General features: G+C 35.8%; 1 long non-coding RNA gene across 1 annotated transcript in view; it reads left to right on the plus strand.

Moving 5' to 3' along the window:
- The first annotated feature begins 774 nt into the window (after positions 1 to 774).
- The window catches only part of LOC309608185, a 133,876-nt gene continuing 119,535 nt past the window's right edge, over positions 775 to 15,115 (plus strand). Inside the window, exon 1 of the long non-coding RNA XR_014232708.1 lies at positions 775 to 5,168. This is a non-coding gene — a long non-coding RNA (uncharacterized lncRNA). The remainder of the gene's footprint in view (positions 5,169 to 15,115) is intronic.

Here is a 15,115-nt window from a genome sequence, read left to right on the forward strand (position 1 = left end):
AAATTCAATTTACCTTTCATAATATTACTTTTTCTTCCCTGGGAAAAAAATCCCTTACAGCAGTTGGCTAGAGGCAAGTTCATACTGAGCACATGGACCAGTATCTAGAGCTGACTCAACCCAAGTGTCCATGGAAACACATATGTCAGTATCTCCAGAGATTAAAATGCCGTATGTCAGAGTTATTCCAGACTTATGTTCTGGAATGGCTTTCTTAGAACTATATACACTTTAGAGTTGAAAGAACTATCCAAAGTCACTCAGTTTAACTCTTTGTTTCATGGATGGGAAGACTGAGAACCAGAATAGCTAAATGACATGCCCCTTGCCAATGGCTACCCATACAGTTTAGAGAAAGAAGAATTTCTTAAAGTCCAATTCTGAATTTAACCAAGTTTATTTTTTCTTTCTTTTCTGCTTCATTTTCCTTCTCTGTAGAAAAGTTGAGAGATCACTGAAAATTACTTTAGAGAAACCCTAAAGCTTTTGCCACCTTTCCTCTTACAAATGTGCGAGACCGTATAATCAGCACTTGAACTTTTCTAGTTCTCCCTTTTATCCTTTCTGTGACTTCTTACACCAGATGCTGTTTTATTTTTTCTGAGATTATACTTCAATCTGATTAAGTGTCAGTGTGATCCTGAAGCTATGATAAGTTTGTTTCTTCATAGAGCTAACAAATATAATACTAATAAGTATGGAGAATAATGCGTGAGGAAAAAGATAATGATAACTTCTCTAGAGGTTGCATCCCTAAATTATTCTGAAATAGAATTTTTTTAAATGTAAAGACTTTTAAAATTACCACAATTTATAATCTCATGTTTACTGTAGTACAATGTGATATATTAGCACAGTGAAGCCTCTGATGTAGGTTGGGGATGACTCCCCCCAACACACTCATTCTAGTTCTTTACCAAGTGCAACCCAAGGGAGGTGAGTTGCCCTCCAGCCTTCCCTGAAGTAAATCAGTTATGTATACAAAGCCCCTTTGCTCCGTGGCAGCTTCGCTTCTTTCTGTCTTGAGCAATATTGATAGCTATCAATAAGCCAGAAGGAAGAGGGAGGGTGGGAAATGATAAAGGAAGGAAGCTTAAACTAGTAGAAGAAGGAAACTCCCACAATGTAACCTGGGCCAAAGCAGTCATTAACAGTAAAGGATTCACATCAGTGGAAACACTTTGAACTTCTTAAAATGTTGCAACTGCCAGTTAGTGGTAGGCAGCAAGGATCTGAGTTAATATGCTTTACTGAATGTACAGAACAACAGGACATTAGAGAAAATGCAAAGTTCCAAAATATGCCTGACTCTAATACAGTAATACACACAGTATTTATATAAAAACATCTATCTATCTATCTATATTATACATAATACATATATGTAATTTCAGGGAAATCATTCACAGTAGACAGATGAGCAAAATGTTTCTAAGATGGGTGTAATTTTGAGAAAGGTACTCTCAGTTTTCCTTAACTCTGCTCTGTACGTCAAATGGTGTCTGGAAGAAAAGTGAGAAGGAAAATATTAGCTTTGCTAACTTAATGAAGGTTAGTTATCCCTAGATAGAGACATACTTTTGATTGTGATAATTACATTAGACTGTATGAGTAGATAAAAAATAAATCCAAACAGGGGAGGTGTTTCATCAGTAGTCAAACACTACCTGGAATCTTGCATTTGATTCTAGAAAAGAAAATGGAATACAATGGAAATCCCGGAGCAGTTTTCTAGGCAGCGGTGCCTGAATGGTATGAGGATGTGAAACCATACTGTATGAGAAAGAAAATGGAACGTTTAGTGAAAGAAACGTAAAATACAAAGAGAGACTGTGGAGAAGTCTTTAGATATTTAAAAGTTGGACATGGGAAGGTGATTAAACTTGTTAAATAAAATCTCAGAGTATAGATCCAAGATGTGAATATTTCAGGGAAAGTGATTGAGGCTGATCATGGGGAAGATGATTTTTATATCTCTTAGATCAGCTATCTAAAAGTGGAATCAGTTACTCCTGGAAGTTGCAAATTTACTGTTATTGAGATTATTCAAGAACAAGTTGGGTAACTCCTTGGTGGGAACATCTTAGAAAGAATTCAAGCATCAAAAGGAGGATGGACTAAAAACAGAGAATGATACCTTTTAATCTTAAATACTGTTTGCAAAATGAATCAGCATGAAACCTGGACTATTCCTCCCTACAAAGAACTGTTTGTGCCTGATTAGTCTATTTATATGCCAAAGCCCAAAGAACATGAAAGATGCATTTTGTACAACCATTGAACTAAACATACTGGAACACTTGGATCTCTAAAATGAATTCTATGGTTAGTATTAGAGCCATTAGTTGTGAATAAATTTAAATATTATATGCTCTTCTTTCTGAGCTCGTGTGTGTGTTAAAAACAGCTAATTAACTATTTTTTGAGTGCCTAATCTGTAGCATGCTTTACTGGGTATTATGGGTATACAGAGATGTATAGATACAGTTTGCTAGCTTAAACTGTTTACCTTACTTCTCTTTTCTTTTTTCCTTTCCTTTCTCTTTTCTATCTTTACATATTTTTATACTTCAAACATCTTGATTTTTAACTTCACATGACACATAGATTTTAGTCCAAGATTTGTCATTTATTAGCTGTATAATCTTGGTAAAATTACTAATCTCTTTAAGTTTCAGTGTCCATATTTGTGAAAGATAAAAAAATAATAGAACCAGCTTCACAGTGAGGACTCAGTGAGATATGGACACATCTCTCAGCATATAGTAAGTGTTCATTCATTCACTACTAGCTCTTATAGTATCGTTCAAACTCACTGTCACATCTACCCTTAGCATCTCTCATTAAACCCTTCTTATTCTGGGTTCATTAGAACCTCCAATGAACCACTACTCTCTACCTCATTGTTACCACCCACTCTGGTGGTTATCCTACCTTGTTTTGGAAAAAGATGGGCTTCCCATTTCAGTTTAAACCCCTGCACATCTGTACCTTTACTCTCAACTCTTGCCCTTACATGGGGAGATGGGAAAATCTATAATGTCATAGAATTCTAGGTTGGTAAATACTAGAGTTTATCCAATTGACCCTCTCATTTTAGAGATAAGGAACGTGGGATAACGAAGACAGGTCTGACCTTTTTCAGATAACAGACCAATTAGTTGATAGGAGCAAGTTAATAGCAGAGTAAAGTACTCCTCTGCTATAGAGTATCCCTGGTTCCAAACAGTTGTGAGTCAATTGAGACTATGGAGAAAAAAAGGAAGAAGGTCAGAGTTTGATCTTTAGCCCTCAGTGGCACGTAGGACAATATTTTGAGTATTAAAATGAATAAATTAAAAGAAACTAACATATTTTTAGTGCCTATTCTGTTCTGAGCACTAAGATAGTTTCTTTATATATAGCACATTATCTGATCCTCAATAACAAAACCAAAACATATAAACAAACTTTCTCTTCATTTCTTAATTGAGACAATGAAGCTCAAAGAAATTATATTTGACCAAAGTTAAATACACTAATAAATGGTAGTGCCACAATTTTAACCCATGTTTCTATGAATGTAAAATCTATGCTCTTTGACTGCTTTTATGGCAGTGCTCACTCTTCCCAATCTTGGCTATTATATAATCCCAGTCCTCTAAGGCAAATAAGTCCACTTCTCCTAGGGATGTTCAAGATACTTAGCATGTATTTGTCTTTGGGAGAAGAGGTGGGTATAGAAATTAACTATGTAGACTGTCACCTCTTGTGGTTCCTGGGCAGTAGGAAGCCTAATTTAAACAACTCCTCATCAGGGTGCTTACTCCTGAGCTTATTCTACAAGAAGTTGGATCTCACCAAGAGAGATGTAGTAAAATTCCCCAAACCCCAAGAATATAAGAAAAATTTAATGTCAGAGAGGGCAAGAGAGAGAGCAAAATAATTTTTTTCTACAAATATTAAGAATTGTTTGAACCTCAGAATTTTCACTGGCAACTTTGGATAACAGGAAACATTGGAGCAATATATTCAATCTGTATGTTATTATGTTTAATGCACCATCCTTTCAAAGAGCAAAAATTTAGAAGTCATCACTCTGCTTTCAGAAAAAAAAAAAAAAAACAACCCTCTGGTTTGTGGCACTGCCTAGTTTCTGTATTATAAATATTCCTACATGGCCAATTTCAAGGTACCAACATGAAACTGCTGACTGCAAAGTTGAAAGATATATGCACATTGTCTTTGATGAGCCCACTGCAAGTTCTCATTTGCATATGACAGGGTTATATGGATATTTCATATAGGTACATGCATATTTTTATGTGTATGCATAGAAAAAGAAGGTCTGGAAGTATATGCAAAAATTATTTTATCAGTTTGCGCTGGAGAGAAGAGTGGGTTTAAGATATGTCTGATAAAAGAGGACTTTCCTATTTTATTCTGTATATTTTTGTATCTTTCTAAAACATTTTATTAACATGTATACACAAAAAGTACATATATAATAGATTTATACAGTTCAGTTTTCACAAACTAAACACACCTATATAGCCACTTACCCAGATCCAGAAACAACATTATCGACACTACTCATATCTCTGCCAAGCATTATTCCTCAACACCCCAGAAGTAACCATTATTCTGATTTCTAACAGCATAGATCAGCTTTGCCTGCTTTTGAAATTTACATAAATGGTACAGCATATATTATTCTAGTTAACCCAAATATTCAATGATGTAGACATTATACCTACGAGCTTTGTATTTAGGTTTAAGTATGAATACAGCCATGTCACTAGGGAGAAATGGCTTGGTGATTTTAATCTGCCAATCAGTATGATGAGCTCTTTTTAAGACCTTATGAGAGGGCAAGAAATACGTAGCTGTGGAAATACGTTGATTACAGACTGATGTTCAACTATGTTACCTGGGGCCTGAATCAGCACTGCTTCAGACCAGTGCACAAGAAAGGATATAGGGAAGAAAGCACAAGAGTGAGGAGAGATTCCAATTACTTCCTACAGGACAGATGGCAGATTCAGTCCCCTGAGGGCTCAAGGAAGACTCTTGCAGGAGATGGCTATACCTGGTGCTCAGCTTTCTGAGACAGAACAAGAAGCAGAGATGTAAAGAGGAAAAATGACAGCCTGACTTGGAAGAAGAATAGGAGAGTTCTGGTTCCATGGGTAAGTCTCATATCTTTCTGAGATACCTACATATTTCCGTGCAGTCTTGGTTGTGACTATGAGCTAGTGATATGTCCACAAATATACCCATAATCTGGTAAAGTTCTCATTATTTCTATTGAATCCATACTTCACTTATAATGAAAAGTGAGTACATGAAAACATTGGAAATCTTAAAGAGGAGGTATTGCAATTCTTGGAATCCCAATGAGAATGCACATGATAATATGATAAAATAATTATGTTTTGATTGTGTCATCATGATTTTTCACAACTTTTGTCTAGAGAGGAAATTCTAATGACTCTCTGTAGACTTAGCCACAGTCCACGAGTGATACTGAGGTACGAGAAAGCTGGTAACTACAACTTCTTTCTATTTGACCCATGTTGGTAGTACTGGAACCTAAGGTTGAGTCATAGAATTGCTTTAGAAGAGATTCTGAAATGATAGGTTAAAAATGGTGTCTTTTCTATCAAAATGGATGAAATTTGTTGGTTGAAGGAAAAATATATTCTAGAAATGTCACCCTTCCTTCTACAATTCTTCTCCCCAACCCAAATATAGAAAGGGTGATATATCTCACAAATATCTGCACCAGACCATTGCAGAGCCAATTTTTCAAAATTTGGTATAAGTCTATAGCTTAACATACTTATTAGGAGTTTCCCAACTAGAGACATTTTATAAAGCAAAGATATATGCATATACAATGCTTTTTTTTGGTTAAGATTATAGCTTTATGCTGAATATTGCAGGGAGTTTATTAATTTATTCGGTGACCACTTAATAGCCAAATATGGAGGAATAGTACAGTGATTTAGACATGATTTCTATCCCAAAGAAGTGTGCAGTTTTGTGCCAAAGAAAAACACATAAGGAAATAACTCTGAAAGTAATTATTTTTCTGGTCCAAAATGATGTACGAACATGTTGCTAGGGTAGCACATAGGTGGCAGTGTATAGCTATGCTTCAAAATAAATATATATGCTATAGAAATTTACTAAGGTTTTGTACACTGGAGTTTTAGTTACTCAAGATTTTCTGAGGGTCCCATAAATGTAATGAATTTTTAATCATCAAGTATTTTTTTTTAAGATTTCTCATGTGGGTGTACTATTTTTGATGCTACAAGGAGAAAATTTCCATTTTGGGATGCAGGACATAATCAGAAGTATTTTTCCATGCTATAATGATAGAGACTATAATCCAAGCATTATTTCATCTAGAAAACTGTAAAAATTGGTTTAACAGTGTTTTATTGTATATTGTGGAATAAACAAATCCAAAGATGGAGAACTAGAAAAGCCCTCATAAAAGAAATAACAATCATCATGTGGTCTGAAGAATGAGGAATTTTATGGACTAAAAATAAGAGAGAATATTTTTAAAAATATAACTCAACAAGCACAGTTTTGGATCTATGAATGTCACCAGATGTGAGGTGTTGATGTTAATATTAGGAAGGCTAGACTGCTGTGAAACTGGACAGGATAAGTATCCTCTACAAATGAGACATCAGCATGCATAAGAATGAGAGTGACTTTAGAAATTTTCTTTTCTAAAGGTAAGCCTGGTGAAGTTGTGCAGTGACACTTTTGTAGGAAACTATTGATATTAAGGCAAGAAGAAGCAAACAACAATTACAATATAGCAAATCAGGGATGACAAACGCCACAAATTCTGTACTGCTGGCCAAACGAAACAAAGAGAAAAGGGGCTCCAGAATATTCACCTTGGCATTTAGAACATGTGGACATCCATGGTTCAAACCTGAAAACTAAGGAGTATGATAAATCCAGAGTTTGTCTGGATTCTGAAATCAGAAACCAAAATTGTCAGTAAGGGGAGAAAAATTGTTCTAAAGTTCTAGGACATGAAAACTACAGTTCAGTGGTAATTTTAGAAAACGGGTAAGTGTTGATCGTTAATTACCAAAACTCATGCAAGGTGATTTTAGAAATAGCAAAAAAAGAAAGCCCAAACCTAACTACAGCTCTGGTAGGAACTATGTGAGAGAATTAGGCTGAGGTTGTGATTTGGGATCATCCTTTGGGTTTGGGTTAAGATTAGTATTCATGACTTCGTTATGAAATCACTTTAAATGAACTTTCCACACAAAGTTGAGTTTGACAGTCAACCTCCAATATGATACTTGAATAGCTTTCTATAATCTTAAATAGATCACTGAGGAACATTAGAAACCTAGTGTGAGCAAGCTAGGCTTTTACCTGGTGGAAAGAAGGAGGGACTATTGCACTATCCATTGGTACTTCTGTACTATTTTCTCTTAATTTTCACATAACATCAACCCCAACTCCTGTAGATTCTGCCACCCATGTGCAGCTAACATCCATCCAGTTCCTCTCATATCCGTTGCAGGAATCTGCTCTAAGTAACATCATCTCTCATTTGTAATTCTCCAACAGCCTCTGGATTTATCTAGAAGTACACACCCTTGATCTTCCATTCCCCACACAGTAGTCACAAAGATCCTTTTTGCTTAGATTCCTGTACTTTTTTCTCTTAGAATAAATTCTCATACATTTCCCTTAACCATTCATGGCCTTGGCTCACCCAGGCTTCCACCTTCATATTTTTTCTGTACTACTCTTCCTTTCCTTGGCAACCACATTGAATTTTTTCTGTTTCTTGTACCGTGTCTTTGCTCTTTTCCACCTCAGGACTTTACACATTTACCTACGACATTTACCATAATAATTATCCTTCTCAACCTGCCCCCCTTTTCAACTATACGGTAACATCCTACTTATCTTTTCCTCATTCCTCAGATCCTAGTTTAAATGCCATTTTCTTAATGCAGTCTTTCCAGAATCCCTTACTTCAAGGTAAATTTAGAAGCTAGATTTCTTCTATTTTAGCACATGTCACACTAATAAATATGTGTTTAACAGTTACAACATTTATAGAAACTATATTCCCCTCCATTCAGCATCACACCCCTAGTGCTTAGCCCATAGTGACTGACTTGACTCCTATTGATCCTTTCTGTAACTTGAGTAGGGACTAGCCTGAGAGGCAAACATGACTGTGGGTACGTGCCAAGGACATGGGACAGGCAAGGGCTAACCATGAGGGATTGAGCAAGTCTGCGTTGGCAGAATTGAAAGAGCAGTTTCAAGTAGTATGGTTTTTTTTGAACTTTTAATTTTATATTGGAGTATAGTTGATTAACAATGTTGTGTTAGTTTCAGGTGTACAGCAAAGTGTTTTAGCTATACATATACATGTCACTATTCTTTTTCAAATTCTTTTCCCAATTAGGTTGTTACAAAATATTGAGCAGAGTTCCCTACGTTATACAGCAGGTCCTTGTCAGTTATTCATTTTTAAATATAGCAGTGCGTACACGTCAATCCCAAGTATTTATGAATTGGAATAAATGTACTTATAGATGGAGATGATAAGGAAGTAGTCCTGTCCTTTAGGTGAGGCTAACAATGATCATAAACAATATAGGAGAAGTCAGTTTATGGGGGTGAGAACGAGAGAAGAAGGAATTATGCTGATGGTGTTGAGTTTAAGGAATCTACAGAATTTTCATAAGAGATATCCAATAGGCATAGTTGCATCTTGAGCTGAAGAAATAAGTGAAGATTAGAGAGTTAGGATTCATTTCGTGTGATTGGAATAGTGCTTGTAAAATATGTTTGCTCAGGAGAGTATTTTTAAAAAGTAGACTGAAGATGTGCTCCTGGGGACCTTGGAAGTGTTTATTCTTCTATTGTGACACATGAGGCTCACAGAATTTAATTATGTTTGGGGGGTAAAATGTATAGAAAATTAAAAGGACTTAGTTTTGAAACTTTTAAATGACTTCCATCATTATTACTCTATGTCCCTAAAGCTTTAGCTTTGCAAAAGCATTTTGAATTTAGAGATTTGAAAATACAAACACAGCTACTATAGTCGTTCATCTTTTTGGCTTGCTATTCTTTATTCTCCAAGAGACGCATGACTTGGGAAATACCTGGTACCTTATAGTAGAGCTTTAAGTTGTTTGTCTTTGACCTTTATCACTAAGTTATCCTAGTCTTGCTATAGAACCCATAAATTTTTTTTACCATGTCAAGTTTTCTAATATTTCTTGGTCATATGAATAGCTTATACTAGTTCTAGCTTTCCTCTTCACCCAGGGCAGAGACAAGAAACAAAGCAGAAACCAAAATGTTGAAATATCCCAGGGCTGTCTCTTTGCCTCAGGATTTCTCTCTTGAGACTTCTCAAACCCACCCACATTTAAAGATATTTTATGCTCTTTCATCTTTTTATGTGTGGGATAGGCTTCTGATGATTACAGTGTGATCTCTGTACACATATACACCATTTATGCAAGAGCAGGTTTGGAACATTAAACAGTTATAGTAGTAGTGATATGATTACAGTGATAATGATGATTATCAATTATGTGTTTATTATGCACCAGATATTGCATGAGTTTTACTTGGATTATCTCATTTAATTTTCATGTCAAACTTATTCAGTGAGTGTTATTATTATTCTTATTTTATAGATAAGGACACTGAGACCTAGAGAGCTGGTAATGATTTTTGTTCAAATCACACGGCTCAGAACATACTTAAGCTGGGATTCAAACTCAAGCAATCTAACTTCAAAACATGAGGACTTCATCACTATGGTGATATACACCCCCCACCTTCCTGACTCACTTAAATTTCTGACACCTAGAGAAACCTCTAGCTTCTTAGTCACAATTTTCCACCATTTTGGAAACAAAATAAAATTATTGGTTCCTCAATCAATGCTTAAGACATCAGCAGATATGCACAGTGACAGTGAATTTCACTCATGGTTTAATTTTATTAATTAAGATGCTAAGAATGTGCATGACCCAGGAACAGAAGAATACCAAGACGAGCCATCCCTTATTAACAGACTAAAAACAAAATTTCACTTTCATAAACGGTGTGTTCATTTCCAGACATGGTTGCATTTTGGACGTAAAGCGGATATGCCAGAGTATAGGACAATATTATTCAGATCTTTATTAGACACCTCAATCTGTCCATATCCTGGCTAAGAAAGCAACCATATCCTTTGCAGGTAGCAACTGGCTGAAAAACAACAGTTGAATCATTGTTAGTGACTTTGGCCTTGGAGATTTATCTGGCTTTTGGGGTCTGGAGCAAATATTTTGTTTATATTTCCTTCCATATTTTCCCCTCTCCTTATGTTACCCTCTCTCTTTCTTTCATTTATTTTTCCCATATATTTTTACCAAGCAATCATTATATATAGAAGAGATACCGTCTTGGGTCTTGAGAAGCCATAGTAAATAAAAAGAACTGAGTCTTCAACTTCATGGAGCTTATAGTCTAATGAGAAACACAGACATATAGACACCTAAAGGTGCAACTACAATTCTGAATGATAAAATGCTATTACAGAATAAATAGGTGGGTCACTTAAGGAGGGGGAGGAGATTCATAAATTCATCTTATATGGGATAGTTTCCAAGATTAGACTTGAAAGGTTATTTATCAGGTGAAGAAAGAAGTAGAAAATTCTAGGGAGAGAGAACAGCAAGTGCAAAGAGTTGGAAGCAAGTGGGAACATGATGCTTTGATAGAAGTTGAGTGTTACTGAATTATATAGAGTGAAAGGTGAGGAGTTAAGCATTTTAAACCTGGCTAAGAGGTCTGGACTTTATCTTGAGGGTGATGGAGAACTTGTGGAAGGTTTTAAGTAAGATTTTAGGGTGTGTCTTATATCCTGTTACTTCTCAAATTGGCCAAGTCCATGTTAAAAAAAAAATTAGGAAAATAGGCTGTGGCTGTACCCTTGTAAGCTAGAAAGGATTGATAAATAGAAGCAGAACAATAAGCTCTTTTCTGTCTCGTACTCCATACTTCTAAGTTAACACGGACAAGTACAAACACAATCTAATAATATAACATGTGAGTTTCTCTTGAAATCTTACTAGTATTTGTTTTATTCAATACGTGGAGCATAATTTGGGAATACAACATTTGCTAGAATGTCTCAAATCTGGTCCACTATCCCCCTAGATCATGTCTTTATCTCTGTATACCTGGATTATTTCAATAGTCTCCTATCAGATCTCCCTGTGTCCATGCGTTCTAGGTATGCTCCCCTACACTGGGGTGCTTTACTGATTTCCCGTATGCTACTCTTCCTTGTTATCCTGTGGGCAATAGGGAACCAATGAAATCTCCTTTCTCAATTTCTTTTACTAGCTAAGAGGCTCATGTATTTACTATTTGACAAAAAATGATTCTCAGATTTAATAACAGCTAAGATTGGGCTGCTGAAATTAATCCGAGGAATTACCAAGAAGGATGTCCCAGTTGTCAGTGTGTATTTCAAGTTCAAGTTCTGAGGGCTGGATTCCGCCTTGCCCAAGGGCAGTCTTTAATGCTTGGCAGGATTCCCCTTCCAACTCCATCTTTTCTGCCTCTTGTGTACAAGGCAGCCAAGAAGAAAAACATTCAAAATAAGGCTCTTTATGACTAAAGGTATTGTCAGTTAGAAAATCCAGCTTGGGGAGAGGAGGCAAGAACACCTGAATGGGACTCAAAGTCTAACTTTGTTTTTTGTCTCCATAGCCTGTGGAATGAGGTCTGGTTATATACCTTGAAAAAGTCCCTGATTATCATTGCACCCAACTCTCAAACTGAGAATTTTATAAGATACTGTTTCATGCAGTAGTAGTTACCCAACATTTCAACGTTTCAACTTTATAAAATTGAATGTAAGGTTGAGTAATCAGAAATTTTTAAAGTTCATTTTTTAAAGTTGGAACATAGGAGCTATACAATTATTAGTTCTTTTTAACTTGGCTAGCCAAAAGTTTAATATTACATTTTGATGCTCAATTGCAGTTTTACATTTTTGGTGAAAGTTGGAATGTGATTAAGTGGACATTTTTAAAAAGTGAAAAAGAATTAGGGTTTATATGCTTACTCTCTAGAAGTCACTAAAACTCAGTAATTATTGAGTCAATATTCATATCAAAAAGCCTCAGATAATTTTTGGCTCCTTCTCCCTCTGAATGTGGTGAATAATATTAATTTATTTTGATCCTCTCAAGTGCTAAGAAAAGTAGTTGTTTTTCGATAAGATTCCTATTTCTTGCCAGCTCAGTCATTTAATAATTCAATAAGTGGCCAAATTGGAGGTTTGGCAAAGCCAATGTATCTTGCCTTTTTCCCTTTATTTATCTTATGTCCACAATTATTGCCCATAAATGAATTTCTGGGTGAAATAACAGTAATTTTGTCGTTTTGTTTTTCTTCTTTTTGAGAAGAATAATTGACATTGAATGTTGCCTAAGACAGTATAGTCAAAAGAAGAAAAAGGATCATTGGGACCTCCTGAGAAAGAAGAGAATAATATCTCAATACCTTCTCCTTTGAGATTCAAATTTATTGAAACCTGTTGGAGTTTCCACTAACAAGGTACAAAACTCAGACTCCCAGAAAATAAAATTTTATTGGGAGTAGAGAGAGATGGGACCACCAGACTGAAGGAGAAGACCCATTACCACTTTTGCTACAATTGTCACTGATAATGTTTTTCAGCAGCTATTTTAGGGTTAGATCAATGATCTCCTTATCAGGCATCAGTAATAATCACTATTACAACAGGCTTCTGGCTCCACAGCAAGCTGGCTAGTTCTCCAGTTCCCACACTTCCTGTGGTGCCCATGGCTTTCTCTAGCCTTACAATAATGTGATTGAGTTCTGACTTCAGAGCTGGACTAGAGCAAGCTTGGCTGACTACTTGGACAGGATTGATAGTGTTGATGGACTTTAGTGGCTATGTCTTATTTCCAGATATAGCGTCTTTTAAAAGTTCCTTGTTTAAGAGAACAAATACATAAAACTGAAGGGTTGGACTGACTCTTGGACTTCCTGCTTGAAGTGAATCAAGTCCCTTGATCTATGACCTGATGAAGATCCTATTTGTCCCATTCCTTTGGTCTCTTTCAACTTCTCACTCATTTGGAGAAGTGCTCCTATCAGTTTGGATACCTTTGAATTGAAGGGTCCTGATAATAATAAAATTTTTGGTGTCATTTAGCATTCTCCTGCCAGTTAATAGAGAATTGATATCCAAAATAATGAAATGGTTTCACAGAACCACCCAATATATTGGATATCTCCCACTATTGTCAGATTCTTTGAAGAGAAACTAGTTCCCCAAATGATCCCATGTGACCAAAAAAGCAACACGTACTATGCAGAAGTGGTTAGTAATTCAGGCTCATTTATTACTAATACTGATACTCACTGCATTTACTTTTCAGGGATGTTGATTTTTATTTCAGACTTCTACATACAACAGTTGGCATTTAATTTTGTGCAGAAACCAACTGGTGTTTCAAAATCATGGCACACACGTCTACATTTGCCTCTCTTGATGAAGCAACTATAAGTGTCTTTCATGGCACATTTCACTGTTAAAAGGGGAAAAAAGCACATAAGCCATTTAGTTGTTATATGTGACATAGGGTCCTGAACTTGGAATAAATCAGTTGTTGACATGAAAATTATTATAGCATCTGCACATGCTAAGATTCCCCCCGCTCCTGCCACAATGGGGATTTAAGAAGTCATTTATTTTACTATTTTTCTGGTAATGAGGCTTTTGTGATTCGTTGTCAGGTCTCTCTTCAACTTTTGGCTGGGCCCAGTAATGGCTACAGCTTAGTTTTCCATGAAAATTTACAAATGGTTATTGTTTGATCCAGAGTAGTTTTGGAACAGACATTGTATATTCCTAAGGTTACCTAGTGACCTGATTATTTTTTCCTCTAATTCAAAAGAAATTAAACAGTTAAATTTTTGGACTTTAGGATTCAAAAATGGGAAATCAGTTTATGTTGCTTAAATTACTCTCTTGATTTTATCTTTAGGACTCTCTTTGATGGGAAGGATGAATAGAACCCTAGCAGGCACTGGGTTAAGAGGGCTTCTTTGAACACACACACAGATCTGAGGCTCTCAGGGAAGAAGACGTTGTTGTACTAGTGATGCTATGCATGACCAGCTTTAGACACACTTTGAAGAAGGGTGAAATTGCTTAGCATTTCTTTGTGTTTTCTCAGAGTCCCCTCCTTTACAAAGCACTCAAGTCTCCATTATCACAACATGTACCAACTAACAAAATCATCCATATCATGGATAGAAGACTTGCTGTTTCACCTCTTCAATAAATGTTTGCATTTTTAAATGGGTCACTAAAGGAGGGAAACTCACAAAGTAAAAGCATTAAATGTAATGGTGAATTACCAAGCATTCACAAAGAAGGTTATGTGAACAGTGTTCTTCCCTCTTCCCCTAGAATCTTACTATATAGGATCCAACTGTGATGGAGTTGATGGTACTGGCAACCCAAGATATACTGATGCCCTCTGATTTCAGTAAACTTATGTTAGCATAAAATCTCTGTTACTTTGGATAACTAGGCCTTATAGGAAAAAAGTCAAACCCATGTTACATTGATTTTTTTGCCATATATTTTAGGCCATGTGATATCACTGTTCCACTGTACAGATTAATGATGTCTCCTTATTTGTAATATTTAGAGAGATGTTATTTATTGCTTTTGATGCCGGCGGGAAAAGACATTATCTCACCAACTTAAAAATGCATCCTCAAATTACACCGTCCTACTTGAGAGGTGTGAAGCATGTATGTCGACTTAATTGGAATATACAAATAACAGAAGATGACAGCTGTCAAACACCAGTATGAGGAAAAGAATAGCATTATTCAAGTGTCAATTCTAAATTAGCATATTTCCACTAGTAACAAAAACAACAAATATCTTTTCTCTGGATAACAGCTATTGCATCATATAAAAATTCATATTTATGTGCAAGAAGGAATTGCAAATTTTTCAACTTTTAGATGAAACAGTGCACATATCCAAGTGTCTTAG

Source organism: Balaenoptera borealis (assembly GCF_965194805.1).
Source record: "Balaenoptera borealis genome assembly, chromosome: 12".
Taxonomy (NCBI): Eukaryota; Metazoa; Chordata; class Mammalia; order Artiodactyla; family Balaenopteridae; genus Balaenoptera; species Balaenoptera borealis.